Raw genomic sequence first — 16,380 nt, 5'->3', positions numbered from 1 at the left:
ATTTCCACCCCTCAATAAAATGTATGTACATACCTCCAATCAAAATGATAAGTAAATTCCTGCTCTGACAATAATCCCCTAGGTCTCAACATATGACATTTACTTAACAAATGCAATGGAGAAAAATCTCTTTCTATAACTGAGTTATAGAAATAACTCTAAAATCTAACTGTGTATGACAGAAAAATTCCTACAAGAGTTGGAGATGAGGTTTTAAGGTCACATATCTCTGAGCTATAATTGTGCAGTGGTTGTGCTGGTTTGCTACCCATGGCTAGAAGCGCGATTGAAGTTAGGCTCACTGCTTGAAGCCTGGCTCTGACAGAGACACACAAAAAGTCTACCTCACGAAAAGAGACTGAGAAAACTCCTGCCACACACACCACTCTTTTCAAATGCCAATGTGTGCTTTGGTTGACTATATGCTTAGTGACAAAAAAAGACACAGACACAAAAATTTTAAAACCAAGGCATTCAATTCCTCTGAGGATGGATCTCCATTTCTCAATTTCATCTTTGCACAGTGAACCTGAACATTAATTATGAGGCATCTTTCTGAATCTGAGACCTGAAGTGCTAAGTGAAGGCAGCAACGATAGCATTAACAAAAATTATTTAAAAACCTTGATGGTAGCTTTACAGAGACTCTTCATTTCTTGCATTCAAAGCATACATGGAGAGATGTGTAGCAATCCCAAGGCCTTTTGTTTCAGAGTTGTGGCACTAATAATCATCTCAGTCCTAACGGACCTCTTAAGTTAGTTAATACACAGTCAGTGGCAATCAAGCAAGAAGTGGGGCCTTGATACATGGAAGGGGGATATTTGCAAAGAATCAGATGAGCATAAAAACCTTAAGCTCCCTGGACACTTGAAACTCCTTCATCAGCCAAATAGTCTTTGCCTCACTGTTGGAGGAAAGTAGCCATCCCAGCATAACAACTTCCAAGGACTTTACCAGGTGCAGTTACCACACAAACCAAAACTCTTCAGGATCCCAACCCACAAGCCCTAATTGCCTCCAGCCTAGAGTGAGATCTAAATCTCAAAATATCCCAGTCACAGAAATATAAAAGATAGTATGGAAGAAGATAGCCTGTAAAAATAAATTTTTAAAAAGTTGTTTACCCTCATCTATTTATATAGGCAAGGGTAAATTTCTCAGAAGGAAACAGATGAAAAACTGAAAAGGAGTAATTTGGCGTGAAGTAAATATTTCCAAAGGTATTTGAGCATCCTTGAAAAGATGTACAGTCACCTCTGAGCTTACTGACTTTTGAAGGCCATAGAGGATGTTGGACAATGTTGCAATGAATTGAGTTTCCTGCTTTCCATGGGAATTATGGGATTCTACCAGAGTAGCAAATGGTACTATTAACCATCAAAGGCAAAGATAAATGCAAGCCATCACGTGTCTGAGTATATGGCTTATTGGTTATAGAGTCAAGAAATACGTAAGAAATAGAAAAACCTTAAATTATGGTCTCTCATAACATTTTGCAAATAGTAAAAATGATGATTTTTATAAGTTTAATAGGTAGACAAAGAAGTTGAACCAATAGAGTGGAGATTCATGGCTTCTTACTCATTCACTTAACCAGATCACAGAACAACAGACCTTTGATAAGGGGGAATTCAGAAACTCTGGAAATATTCTATATCACACCTCAGGCACACCATAAATTTATCTTATCATTATGCATTAGAGATGTAAAATGCTCAAAACTGTTAGGAGATGATATGGTTTGATTCCGTGTACCCACCCACATCTCATGTTCGGTTGCAATTCCCAGTATTAGGGGAGGGCCCTGATAGGAGGAGATTGCATCATTGGGACAGATTTACCCCATGATATTCTCATGATAGTGAGTGAGTTCTCACAAATCTGGTTGTTTAAAAGTGTGTTGCATTTTCCCCTTCACTCTCTCTTGCCACCATGTGAAGACTGAGCCTGCTTCCCCTTTGCACTTTTGCTGTTTGTAAGTTTCCTGAGGTCTCTGAGTCATGCTTCCTGTACAGTCTGCAGAACTGCAAGTCTTTAACTGAGTCACAATTAAACCTGTTTACTTCATAAATTACCAAGTCTCAGATAGTTCTTTATAGCAATGTGAAATGGGCTAATACGGGGGTTATTAGATACTGGCTCTAAATTGACACTGATATGCAGTGATCTAAAATCCAACATAGGCCATGTATCAGAGAGAAAACCTGTGTAAGTTAGATGATAGTTGAAGCTCATTCTGGCTTGAGTCTGACTCATAGTGGTTCCATTTGCATTACAAATATCTCCTGTGGTTAATTATCCAGTCTCTGAATATAGAGTGTAATAAGATATATTTCGTATTTGAAATATTTTGGTATTGGTTCCTGACCGAGGAAGATGTTACGGTATATGACAATCAGGTAATAAATGAAGTATTACCATTGGCCCAGATCACAATGGGTAAACTGGGTATATCTACAGCACTACAGGGTAATCATTTATTTACCCAGTCCCAAAAGGCATTATTAGAATAAACATACTTGTTAAATCATACAATTCTACCATTTTGGATGTTTGTGCAATAGTTTAAGAGGTAATATAAACAGAACTGCCAGATAGAAGCCTCTGAAATGGGTATTAAATCAAAATAAAATACTCCCATAAAAATTTCCAGAGAACAATGCCATCCTTAAATTCTGAAGGGTGCAAAGGTACTAGTAACTGATATTCCAATTAATTTGCCCATCTTTCCTCTGCAAAAAACAAACTAATCCTGAAGGAAAAGGTGATTGCCATATGCTCAACTAAGTACAGAAAAACCTCAGAGACATTGCTGGTTAGGTCCACTATTGCAATAACGTAAATATCACAGTAAAGTGTTGCAAAATATTTTTTATTTCCAGTACATAATAAAAGTTATGATTACACTATACTGTAATTTTTTAAAAGTACAATACCAGCTGAGTGCGATGGCTCATACCTGTAATCCCAGAACTTTGGGAGGCCAAGGCAGGTGGATCACCTGAAGTCAGGAGTTTGAGACCAGCCTGGCAACATGGTGAAAATCCAACTCTGATAAAAATACAAAAACTAGCCGAGCATGATATGGAGCACCTGTAATCCTAGCTACTCAGGAGGCTGAGGCACCAGAACCACTTGAACCTGGAAGGTGGAAGTTGCAGTGAGCTGAGATCACGCCATTGCACTCTAGCCTGAGTGACAGAGTGAAGCTTTGTCAAAAAAAAAAAAAAAAGTGTGCAATAGCATTATGTCTAAAAATCAATATACATATTATAATTTAGAAATAAATTATTGCTTACTGCTAAAGAATGCTAACAATTATGTGAAACTCCATTGAGTGGGAATCATATTGCTGGTAGATGTTCTTGCCTCATTGTTGACGGCTACTGATTGGCAGGGTGGTGGTTGCTGAAGGTTGAGGTAGCTGTGGCAATTTCTTAAAATAAGATAACATTGAAGTTTGCAGCCCTAATTGATACTTTCTTTCATGACCTATTTCTCTGTAGCATGCTATGCAATGCTGTTTGATAGCATTTTACCCACAGTAGAACTTCCTTCAAAATTGGAAAAAATCCTCTCAAATCCTGCCACTGCCATATCCAGTAGGTTTATGCAATATTCTAAATATTTTGTTGACATTTCAACAATGTTCAGTTCATCTTCTCCAACAATAGATTCTACCTCAAGAAACTACTAACTTTGATGATCCATAAAAAGCAATTCTTGAGTTTCAAAAATTGTTTGTTTGTTTTATGTCAAATGTTGCATGATCAAGGTAAATTAGGAATCATACTTACCACATAGTTTCTCATCCTCAGTCTAGATTTTTTTAAGTGTCCAAACAAAATCCAAATAAAAATGCTTTGCTTTTTGTTATCGCATTAGCTTTAATTATAAGTAGTTTTAATCTTTTTTGAATTATGATACATTGTGTGTGTGTGTGTGTGTGTGTGTGTGTGTGTGTGTCTGGTGTAATTTTGGTCTCTGTGCTTTCATAAATCACCCTACTTATTTCTCTGTTCCAGAATTCTAGATTTTATATTAAGCATGACAGATTAAAATACATGAGAAAATTTATGTTCCTTTTGGTGTTAGATTATAGGCATAACATTAAACTAATAGTGTAAGGTGCTGATTTCACAGAGTTAATGGATAGGCAGGTATAAGATATATTGAATGCCATTCATATGTCTGTTCGTAATGTATTTTATAACAACATTTCTGTATACAACAGCAAAAATGAAATGGCTATGGTACTACTGATAATTTATATTGTCAATAAATTTATATTAAGTCAATAAAAATAGAAAACAAGCAATAATGTTATATATATTATATATGCATCCTAGCATTTAAAAAAATCATTTACTCATTTCATGCAAATTATTTTTATCTAACTCAGATTTTCATTTGAAAGTAGTTGTGAAGATTATTTTCTGTAGCTATAAGCTGTACTAGGATGGTAATATGAAGAAACTTCATTTCTAATATATAGTAGTTGAATCTCAAAGCATTGTCTGGAACCAGTTCTCTAGCCTTACCAATCAGATATCATAATTTTGATAACCTTGATGTGGAAAAATCTTTTGATAAAATCCAACATCCCTTCATGAAAAAAAACCCTCAACAAACCAGGCATTAAAGGGATATGGTTGAAAATAATAAAAGCCATCTATGACAAACCCATAGCTAATGTAGTACTGAAAGGGCAGAAGTTAGAAGCATTCTCCTTCTGAGAACTAGAACAAGACAAGGATGCCCATTTTCACCACTCTATTTAACATAATACTGGAAGTGCTAGCCAGTGCAATTAAGAAAGAGAAAGAAATAAAAGGCATCCAAATAGGAAAGAAGGCAAATTACTTCTTTTCACCAACAATATAATTCTATACCTAGAAAACCTTAAACCAAGTAGCTCCTGGAACTAAGAAGTAACTTCAGTAAAGTTTCAGGATACAAAATCAATGTACAACCCAGTAGCATTTCAGTATGTCAGTAATGTTCAAGCTAAGAGGCAAATCAAGAATGCAATCCCATTTACAACAGACACACACACACACACACACACACACACACACACACCCCTAGAAATACATCTAACAAAGGAGTTGAAAGATCTCTACGAGAAATACGAAACATTGCAGAAAGCAAGAGAATTCTCTTCCCGCATCCACAAGGGGACATAGTTTCTAGGGCAGGAACTTCCCAGCGACATGCCCTACCTGCCTTCCCCTTGTCTCCATCTGGAGACTTAATAGTCTTAATGTTTAACTTTGGCTCCCTCGAGAAAGGATCAAAGACCAATCACTCCAGCAGAGACCAATCACTCCAGCAGAAGTTTAAAGTAACTCTTTTCGTTGGCCAGGGGGCTTGGAGAAGGTGGGAATTCCTCCCAGGTTAAAAGTCCCCTTCTTCCTCACCTCCTTGGATTCCATCTTTGAGTTTCCTTCCACCACCTTTGTGGAAGCTTTCTCTCTCTCTGGGATTTCCCACTCAGTGTGGAAGCCGCTTTCTCTCTCCTGGATTTCGTCTTTCTGAATTCTCTCTCAGTGTGAGAGGAGCTTTCCTTCCCTGATTTTCCCCTGCTGGGAACCTTCTCACTCAGTGTGAGAGTGGCTTTTCTTTCTCCTCACTCAGTGTGAGAGCTAGCTGTTTCTCTCTCTCCTCCTTCTCTTTTTGTCTCTTTCTCGCTGCCTAAATAAATCATTTGGTGTGAAAACTTTTTGGGTCCGGTATTTACTCCAAGGTGCTCACCATCACTGGCAAGGTGTCCTCTTTCCCATTCTTGGGTCAATTAAGTACAAGAACCTGGGGCGCACCTGATCGGAAAGGGAATAGGGCCAGTGTCCCTTTTCCCTTTGGCAACAAAAGAAATCATAGATGACACAAACAAATAGAAAAACATTCCATGCTAGTGCTAGATATATATTCAAAAGAAAGTATTTCATTCTACCAAAAAGACACACACACTCAAAAATGCATTGTAACAGTATTCACAATAGCAAAGATGTGGGATCAACCTAGGTGCCCATCAATGGTGGACTGAATAAAAACAATGTGGTACATATACACCATGGTATAGAAATGATTGAAATTATGTCCTAAGCAGCAACATGGATGTAGCTGGAGGCCATTATCCTAAGTGAATGGATGCAGGAATAGAAAATAAAATACCACATATTCTTATTTATAAGTGGAAGCTAAATTTTGGGTACTCATACACACAGAAACGGCAACAATGAAACTGGTGACTAATGGAGGGAGGTAGGGAAGGGGAGAAATGTTGATAAAGTACTTATTGGGTACTATGAAGGCTCATTGCCTGGGTGACAGGATCAATCATATCCCAAACCTCAGCATCATGCAATATACCCAGGTACCAAACCTGTTAAAAAAGAAAAAAATTGTTTCCTTGTTTCAATTGCTTCTTTCTTCAATTTCCTGTCACTTAGAATATTAGATAAATGTATTTGACAAACATTTAAAAACAAAGCATTTTTATTTGTACAATTAAAAAAAAAAGTCTGAAGGGATCAGGGATATTTGGCTGCTTCTACTTACTCTGAGCCTACAACTATAAAGCATGCTATTCACAGAGGTGACATAGATCTTAAATCCTTCTTCATAACTTAAAAAAATCAGTTTTGGCCTCATTAGATTACAGGTGACCTAAGAATAAATATATGTATTGTGATATACCTAGGTTCTTTGGAGAGAGCTACTCAAATGTTCTCACTCTAAAAACCGTAATTTCAACAGCAATTATCCTAAAGCATTTTCCTAGCTGAGGAACAGTAATAATGGGAGGGACTCTTTGTTTGGGTCCTTACTATGACACTGATAAAATATTGCTATACATGATGAAACATACCATGAAATAAAAACGCCATTCAGGCATACCTCAGAGATACTGCAGGTTCAGATCCAGATCACCACAATAAAGCAGATGACAAAATAAAGAGTCACAAATATTTTTGGTTTCTGAGTGCATATAAAAATGATATTTATGCTATACAGAGGTACATTAAGTATGCTATGTCATGTCTAGAAAACAATATTCATATCTTAACTTTAAAATATTTTATTGTAGGCCGGGCGCGGTGGCTCACGCCTGTAATCCCAGCACTTTGGGAGGCCGAGGTGGGTGGATCATGAGGTCAAGAGATCGAGACCATCCTGGTCAACATGGTGAAACCCCGTCTCTACTAAAAATACAAAAAATTAGCTGGGCATGGTGGTGCATGCCTGTAATTCCAGCTACTCAGGAGGCTGAGGCAGGAGAATTGCCTGAACCCAGGAGGCGGAGATTGTGGTGAGCCGAGATCGCGCCATTGCACTCCGGCCTGGGTAACAAGAGCGAAACTCCGTCTCAAAAAAAAAAAAAAAATTTTTTTTGTAAAAAATGCTGACAATCATCTGAATCTTCAGCAAGTAATAATGTTTTTTTTTTTTTGAGATGGAGTCTTGCTCTGGCACTTAGGCTGGAATGCGATGCCTTGATCTCAGCTCATTGCAACCTCTGCCTCATGGGTTCAAGCGATTCTCCTGCTTCAGTCTCCCTAGTAGCTGGAACTACAGGCATACACTACCACGCCCAGCTAATTTTTGTATTCTTAGTAGAGACGGGGTTTCACCACGTTGGCCAGGATGGTCCTGATCTCCTGACCTCGTGATCCACTTGCCTCAGCCTCCCTAAGTACTGGGATTATAGGCATGAGCCACTGTGCCCGGCCTGTAGTAATCTTTTTTTGGTGGATGATTTCAACTTGATGCTATTGGCTGCTGACTGATCAGGGTGGTGGTGGCTAAAGGTTAGAGTGGCTGTGGCAGTTTCCAAAATAAGACAATAATGATGTTTGCCACATTAATGGACTCTTCATGAACAATTTCTCTGTAGCATGTGATACTAATTGACAGCATTTTAACTACAGTAGAACTTCTTTCATAATTGGAGAAAATTCTCTCAAACCTCAGGGCAGTTTCATCAACTAAGTTTATGTACTAATCAAAAATTTTTATTGATGTTTCAACAATGTTCACAGCATCTTCACCAGGAGTAGCTTTCATCTCAAGAAACCACTTTTTTAGATCACTCATGAGAAGCAACTTGTAATCCATTAAAATTTGATTATGAAATTCAGTAATATCTTCAGGTTCCACTTTTAATTCTACTTGTTTTACTGTTTTTACCAAACCTGTGGTTACTTCTTCCACAACAATCTTGAACCTCTCTCAAAAGTCAACCATGAAGGTTAGAATCAGCCTCTTCCATTCTCCTGTTGATGTTCGTATTTTGGCCTCTTCCCACAAATCATGAATATTCTTAATGGCATCTAGAATGGTGAATCTTCTCCAGAAGGTTTTCAATTTACTTTGCCCAGATCCATCAAATTCAGCATGATCTACAGCAGCTATAGCCTTAGAATATTTATTTCTTAGGTAATAAGACTTGAAAGTAAAATTACTTCTTGATCCATAGGCTGCAAAATGAATGTTGTTTGTGGGCATAGAAACGTTAATCTCTTTGTACATCTCCATCAGAAGTCTTAGGTGACTACATATATTGTCAGTTGGCAGTAATATTTTGAAAGCAGTCTTTTTTTTTTTTTCACTGAATAGTAGGTCCCACTAGTAGGCTTAAAAGATTCAGTAAATCAAGCTGTAAACAAATATGCTGTCATGTGGATTTTCATTGTTATATTTTAGAGCACAGGTAGAGTGAATTTTGCAGGATTCTTAAAGGCCCTTAGATTTTCAGCATGGTAAATGAGCACTGGCTTTAAAGTTACCAGCTGAAAGTACCCCAAGAGTTAACCTGTCCTTTAAGACTATGAATTCAGACATCGACTTCTCTTTTGCTATGAAAGTCTTATATTGCATCTTCTTCCAGAATAAAGCTGCTTCATCTATATTAAAAATCCATTGTTTAGTGAATCTGCCTTAATTAATTATCTTAGCTAGGTCTTCTGGATAACTTGCTGTAGCTTCTACATTAGAACTTGCTACTTAACCTTGTACTCTTACGTTAGCAGAGATAGCTTTTTGTTTTTCCCCCTAAAGCTTCATGAACCAGCTTCCACCAGCTTTACATTTTCTACTGCAGCTTCCTCACTTTTCTCAGCCTTCAGAGAATTGAAGAGAGTTAGGGTAATTTTCTGTCTTTAGCTTAAGATAATGTTGGGGCTGATTTAATCTAGCCAGACCACTAAAACTTTCTCTATATCAGCAATAAGGCTATTTCATGTTCTTATCACTCTTGTGTTGTTCACTGGAGTAGCACTTTAATTTCCTTCAAGAACCTTTCCTTTGCATTGAACACTTGGCTCACTTTTGTCACAAGAGGTCTAGCTTTAGGTCTATCTTGGCTTTCAACATGCCTTTCTAGCTAATCTTAATTATTTCTAATTTTTTATTTAGAGTTAGGGACATGCAACTCCTTCTGCCCCTTGAACATGTAGAGGCCACTGCAGGGTTATTAATTGTCCTCATTTCCATATCTCTGTGTCTCTAGGAATAGGATCGGGTGGCCTTTGAAGAAGTAGAGAGGAAAGTAGAGAGGTGGGGCAATGGCCAGTCCATGAAGCAGTCAGTACAGGTACAATGGTTATCAGTTAAGCTTGGCGTCCTATATGGGCATGGATGTGGCACCCCAGAAATATTGCAATAGTAATGTCAAAGAACACTAATTACAAATCACCATAGCAGATATAATAATAATGAAAAAGTTGTAAATATTGCTGATTACCAAAATGTGTAACAGAAATACAAAGTAAACACATGTTGTGAGAAAAATGGTACTGACAGACTTCCTGGAAGCAGGGTTGCCACAAACCTTCAATTTGTAAAGAGTTCAAAATATGTGAAGTGTAATAAAGCAAAGTGAAATGAAAGGAGATATGCCTATACAGGTTTCTATATACATTTAGAACCAACTACAGATATTGTTCTCTCCTATTGCTTTTTCTTTTGAGACAGAGTCTTGCTCTGTCGCCCAAGCTGGAGTGCAGCAGTATGATATTGGCTCACTGTAACCTCTGCCTGCCGGGTTCACATGATTCTCCTGCCTCTACCTCCTGAGTAGCTGGGATTACAGGCACACTTCAGCCCCACCCAGCTAATTTTTGTACTTTTAATTGAGATGGGGGTTCACCATGTTGGACAGGCTGGTCTGGAACTCCTGATTGCAAGGGATCCACCCGCCTTGGCCTCCCAAAGTGCTGGAATTACAGATGTCAGCCACTGCATCCAGAGTTATTAATTTCTTAGGAATTTGAAGATATTTATTTGGATATAATTCATTGAAAAAGTCTTTCTTTAGAATGAAATGTGAATCATCATTGCACAGGTTTTTAATTCTCATCTTTGGACACCTTGCTGTGTTTGTGTTAGGTCAGTCTGTGTCATCGTCTGAATGTTTGTGCTTACCCCAAATTTGTATGTTGAAGCCTAATTCCCAAAATAAAGGTGTTAAGAGTTTGGGTCTTTAGAGGTATCTAGGTTAGGAGGGCAGAGCTCTATAATAAGAACTATCAATCTATCTAAACATATATATTCTTACAGATACATGTATATGTATACATGTATACACACACAAACACACACACACAATATTTTTCTTTTAACTTTTACAAAAGTTAGTGAGGTTGGTTTTATTACTTGCATTTTACAGTAAGAGTCATTGCACTAAACATCATTGGTTTTGCTGATTACTTTAACACTAACCTTGGTCAGAGGGGGATTCACTTCTGTCCCTGAAGTGAAGGTGTCCTGGACATTGGATTCAGCAGTGAGTGGTGCTGTGGCTCTTCATCCATGGAAGAATCAAAGAGGTTTAGTTGTTCCCTTAGGAAGTTTTGAGTTCAGCTCTTAATTTCCTGTTTCAGGCAGCTTCAAACTCTGGCAAATGCCTAAACAGGAACTGGCCATGTGCTTGTGGCAGAATCCCTCCTTCCATGGGGCCGTTACTTGCCAAGCACTATGAGACTGCAGAAAACTTCACTCCATCTTTTAGCTTCCAACCGAACTCTTAACCCGTAGCCTAAAATAAGGTCTGTGTTTTAGTCCAAGGAAAATATGATAATGAGTTTGGCCTCATGGTTTCCATTTTCAAATGACAGCTCTAAGTGATTACCACAAGCTCTGCTGGTTTCTCTCCCTTTCAAGAGGAGTCTGTTTGCCTGGGTGCACCAGATCCCTTCACACCTAGATTCTGCAGTACTCCTAGGACAAAATGCCTGGTGGTTGCCAGCTCACCTACAAAGAACTCTTCCTTCTCTGGAATTCTTGTTGGTCTCATCTCTGTTGTTTAATTGACTCTTACATGTCTTTACACATCTGATTTTTAAAAATCTATAGTTCTTAAGGTTGTTAAAACAGAGTGTTGCTCAACATTGAAATGAAATATTTTGATCTGTGATTATTTCCTTTATTTTCTTATAAGCTCCATGACATATTAATTACCCAACATCTGGAAGGCCATAAAATTCCTTTCTTCTGCATACGTATTTTTCTCTATTTATGGATGAAAGCATCCCATTTTTAAATTCTGTCCTTCTTTCATTCTCTCAATCCTATTTTTCTTCTTTTTTTCATTTTCTCCTTTTTCTGGTCTTACTACATCTATATCACATCAGCTGCTCTCTAGACTATACTCCAAAGAGAAAAATTATGTTGTACTCCCTCACCTTTAAACTGTATCAATGTTCCTAAATATAGGTCCTCAAAACACTTTGGAAAATCAAAAGCAACATTTCATTACGTGGGTTTGTGAGGCTTCGAGTGCATTATCCCATTGCTTTTCATTCCATTTTAATTGCCAGTTCTCTTGTTTCTTCCTTTTTCCAAATTTTATTGTCTACCAACAATAAAATATCAGTTTTCCTCAGATATCTATCCTAACTCTGTACCCACTATTTCCAGAACATATTGTTTTCAAGTATACTCTCAAGTTATTGTATGCACATGTAACCACTTACATTCTTCTTGTTTCTCACCTTTCAGTAAAATAATATCGTGTTTCTGTCTAAGCCTACTCTTTTCCTTTATTTCATGAATCAAAATTTTGTCTTCTCCCTCAGAGACCTACCTACATCTATTTTATTGCTTCCACCAAGAGTAATTTTCATTTCTGGATCTTTATTTTCAGTTTATAAGCATTCACAAACTCCTGGTAGTTGCCTCACATATGTGTGTATATGAATTCTTAGTTAATTTTTTTCTAAGTGAATAATGGGGAAAGTAGGCTAATATGTTTGATCTATAAATAATTATTATCACAAAAACAAGAAATATATTTTGTAAATATAACAAAATAAAAAATATATTTTGTAAATAAAAGAAAAGTAATTAAATAAATGTTAATTTATTTATTTATACATTAAGACTCCTGTTAAAATAATAATGTATTAGTATCTCTTGGCCCTGATACCTTGTCAGAAGTATTTCTTTTCAGAGGAGTATATGTTACAGGATTTCATGAATGAGAATGTATTTCAGGAAAAAGATAATACAAACTGTTAGCAGTATTTAAGTTTGAGAATATAATTCATAATAATTTCTAATTTGTATTTTATATATATCTAAGGCAAATACTATTTTTAAATACTTTTGTAAATAATAAAAAATGTGAGTTTATTTATTATTATTATTACTTGGCTGTTTGTGGATTTAATGGCAGGGGATTGAGGTTGAGAGGGGTCCCAGCTGCTGCTTCTGCTTTTCTTGTAATAGGGAGGCAGCGTACGAGTAGTATGGAGTGCAGAGTTGGTGGGACAGGGGACATCCAGAGGGCTCAGATGTTGTTGATGATAAGAAATGTCAAGTGGCACTGAAGCTGGCCGGCAAGGCCACAAGCAGGTTCTCTCACATGGGCGCTCACCCCTTTCCTCTTCACATCCCTCCCTCCCGCCCAGGCCCCACTCTCCTGAGGGATGAGGGGGAGGGCGCCCATTACTGGACAGAGGAATGGACACCCTCCTTCTTCCTTCTGTTTGGCTGGAGTGAGGGAGGAGGCCAGCTCAGGCAGGGTTTATGGGGCCCAGGATGGTGACAGCAAGAGTCTTGAGTGCTTGGCAGCTGAGGAATGTAGAGGGGTCGGGTAGTGGCAGCCATGAGGGGTGGGCCAGGGTGACCCGAGCCTGAGGCCAGGATTGAATGCAGCTGAGGCCAATGGTCCCAGAGTCCTCCCCAGTGGGGGTCGGGCAGTCAGGAAGGAGGATGGCTTATGGCGGGGGTGGAGGGGGGCACCCAGGGCTCAGAGCTTGTGGGGGTTCACCCACTTGTAGGTACCCTCGTGCTGGAAACCCACTCTCTTCATCAGCTCGTCTGCCTCTGCGGGACCTCAGCTGCCATACATGTAGGGGATGGGCTGGGGCTTCTGCTGCTCCATCCTGTGCAGCAGCGGGGTGAAGATCCGCCAGGCCTCCCGGAGCTCGTCGCTGCACAGGAAGTACATCTGGCTCCTGCAGAAGACGTCCAGGAGGAGACGCTCGTAGGTGCCAGGGAGCTTCACGTTCTTGTACGTGTTGCCGTAGGTCAGGTCCAGCTCTGACTCCTCGAGGTTGAAGAACATGCCCAGCTTCTTGGTCATCATCTTGATGTACACGGCCTCGTGGGGCTGCACGCGGATCACCAGCTCGTTTCGCCTGCACTGCTGGCGGAAGATGTTGCTGGCCACATCGCGGAACTGCAGCCTCACTTCGGCCTTGCGCTCGTTCAGGGCCTTGCTGCAGCGCAGGATGAAAGGCACTCCATCCCACCTCTCGTTCTCCATGTAGAGGACCGCGGCGGCAAAGGTGGCGGTGGTGGACCCGTGAGGCAGCCTGGGGTCATCCTGGTATCCTTTGGTGGCCTTGCCCTCTCTCTCGGGGTTCCCCACGTACTGGCCCAGGACCACGTTGTTGGCCTGCACCCCTGAGATGCATTTCAACACCCTGACCTTCTCATCATGGACATCATCCGAGTTGGTGGAGGCAGGCTTCTCCATGGCCACCAGACACAGCATCTGCAGGAGGTGGCTCTGCATCACGTCCCAGATGATCCCAAATTCATCAAAATAGCCCCCGTGACCCTCGGTGCCATGGGGCTCCTTGAAGGTGAGGATCACGCAGGCAATGTGGTCCCAGTTCCGGATGGAGTCGAAGATCCTGTTGGCAAATCTCAGCACCATGAGGTTCTGTACCATTTCCTTGCCCATGTAGTGGTCGATGCGGTAGATCTGGTCCTCGTGGAACAGGGAGGAGATGTGGTTGGACAGCCGCTCGGAGCTCCGCAGGTCCCTCCCGAAGGGCTTCTCCACGATGATGCGGTTCCAGCCCGCCTGGCTCATGCAGGACTCGTGGATATTCTTGGTGACGGTTCTTCACAGACCATGGAAGGCAAGGCCAGGTTCAACAGGAGGTTGGCCTGTGACCCCGGGTGGAGGGCGTTCATGTGGCTGTTGAGGTGCTGGTAGGAGGCAGCGTCATCTTACTGGCCAGCCACATAGGAGTTGCGGGTAAAGAAGTCCTCCAGCTTGAGCTCCTCCTCTGCGGTGGCCTTGAGGAAGGGCTCACTTTGCTTGCGGATGTCAGCCACCGTGAGGCGGGAGCGGGCGTAGCCCACGGTGAAGGTGTTTTCCGGCAGAAGGCCATCCCGGAACAGCCACCAGATGGTGGGGTAGATCTTCCTCTTAGCCAGCTCACCCGATGCACCCATCATGATGACTATGTGTGTATCCGACTGATGGAAGGCATTGCCCTGGAACAGCTCTTCCTGCAGGATCCTGCATACCTGGGTCCAGCTCAGGGCCAACTGTTCGGCCATGACGCTGTCTGTGCTTCATCGCCACCACCCTCCAGGCTGGCAGCCTGGAAGTGCACGGCCGTTTCAAAAAATGTGAGTCTCTTATGACATCGAGTTGTATACATTAAATATCCGCCATAAAATTTACTTTAAAATATATATACACTTCAAAAGAAAAATAGAAGGAATCTTTATTCAAACCCATGTCCTTCTGAAATATAATGTGATTTTTATCTTTTTATTCTTAAATTGCTTATTCAACATTTATAATTCAAATAATCTATTTCCACATCTACCACTTCTAATAAAATTATTCCTACTTGTGTTGAACATTATCTTTCAGAACATCCCTGTACTAAATGACCCTCTTTTAAAAAAATTTTTGGTACATCATTCTATCCTTCTTATACAATTGTTCCTTCTATCACAGTATTGTTTGTTTTGCTGTAATCCTTTTCCCTTCCCTTTGCTTTTCAAAAATATCTTCCAGTTGTTTCCCTTAACCCTCCCAGGTGTAGGAATCCTCCCCCTGCCACATCCAACACTATCTTCCTTTTCACTATAATATATGCTCTCAGAAAGGCAGTTACTGGTTGCACACTATGCTTTCCTGGAAAAAGAAGCTCTCACAGTCCCTGAACTTGCGAGTCTCCTTACCCTGCTGTTCTGTATGCCTTGGGTCATGGAAGCAATGACTCACAAATTCTGCATGGCTACCAAGGCCTCCTTGATACCAGATGGAACAACCCTGTACCTTCTGGTGTATCCCTCCAACTTTTTTTTTCAAGTCTGTTCAATTCTGAGTGCCTCTGGAATCTTTAAGATATTCAAACTGATAATCTTTTGTTTTTTCCTTTTTGGGATGGAGTCCAGAGTCTCGCTCTTGTGTCCCTCGCTCTGGAGTGCAATGGTGCAATCTCAGCTCACTGCAACCTCCGCCTCCTGGGTTCACGCTATTCTCCTGTCTCAGCCTTCTGAGTAGCTGGGATTACAGGGGCTGGCCACCATGCCAGGCTAATTTTTGTACTTTTAGTAGACACAGAGTTTCTCCATGTCGGCCAGACTGTCTCAAACTCCTGACCTCATGTGATCCACCCACCTCGGCCTCCCAAAGTGCTGGGAATACAGGCGCAACCCACCATTGCCCAACCAGTATATACCTTTTATGGGAAAGTGGTTGGCCTCCACTCAGTTTAGTATTTTATCAGATTCCATGGTGTTGCAGTATAAGCTTTTACCCAAGCTCGTGGCTACCTGGGGAGTCTTTTGAGATAACTTGAATGAGTTCTTATATTTTGTGGACAGTATTAAACCCAGGAATGTGACAAAACTCAGTGAAGAGTTGCTGCTTTTCATCCCTTCTGCTTTCATCCCTTAAATGAGACTTTTCTGATAAAAGACCAGACCCAAATGACACAACTGGCCAAACCTTAGGCAGCTATTGGTGCTAGATGGCCTGGCTAATCAGCCCCACCTGAACACTTTTACAGATTCTGGGGCCACTGCATCAAAGTTACCTCCATTAAGGTGATGAATTCTGGCAATCTCCTGCCTTATAGAAATCCGAAATATAAATCAATTTAACAAACAACACAA

At 40.3% G+C, this 16,380-nt stretch overlaps 1 pseudogene; it reads right to left on the bottom strand.

Moving 5' to 3' along the window:
• Positions 1-13,255: 13,255 nt before the first annotated feature.
• Positions 13,256-14,820, bottom strand: LOC101034428 (glucose-6-phosphate 1-dehydrogenase pseudogene; annotated as a pseudogene).
• Between the last annotated feature and the right edge of the window lie 1,560 nt (positions 14,821-16,380).

The sequence above is a fragment of the Saimiri boliviensis genome, chromosome 16 (genome assembly GCF_048565385.1).
Source record: "Saimiri boliviensis isolate mSaiBol1 chromosome 16, mSaiBol1.pri, whole genome shotgun sequence".
Taxonomy (NCBI): domain Eukaryota; kingdom Metazoa; phylum Chordata; class Mammalia; order Primates; family Cebidae; genus Saimiri; species Saimiri boliviensis.
The sequence above is the reverse complement of the archived record's forward strand: the minus strand, read 5'-3'. Positions and strand labels throughout refer to the sequence as shown.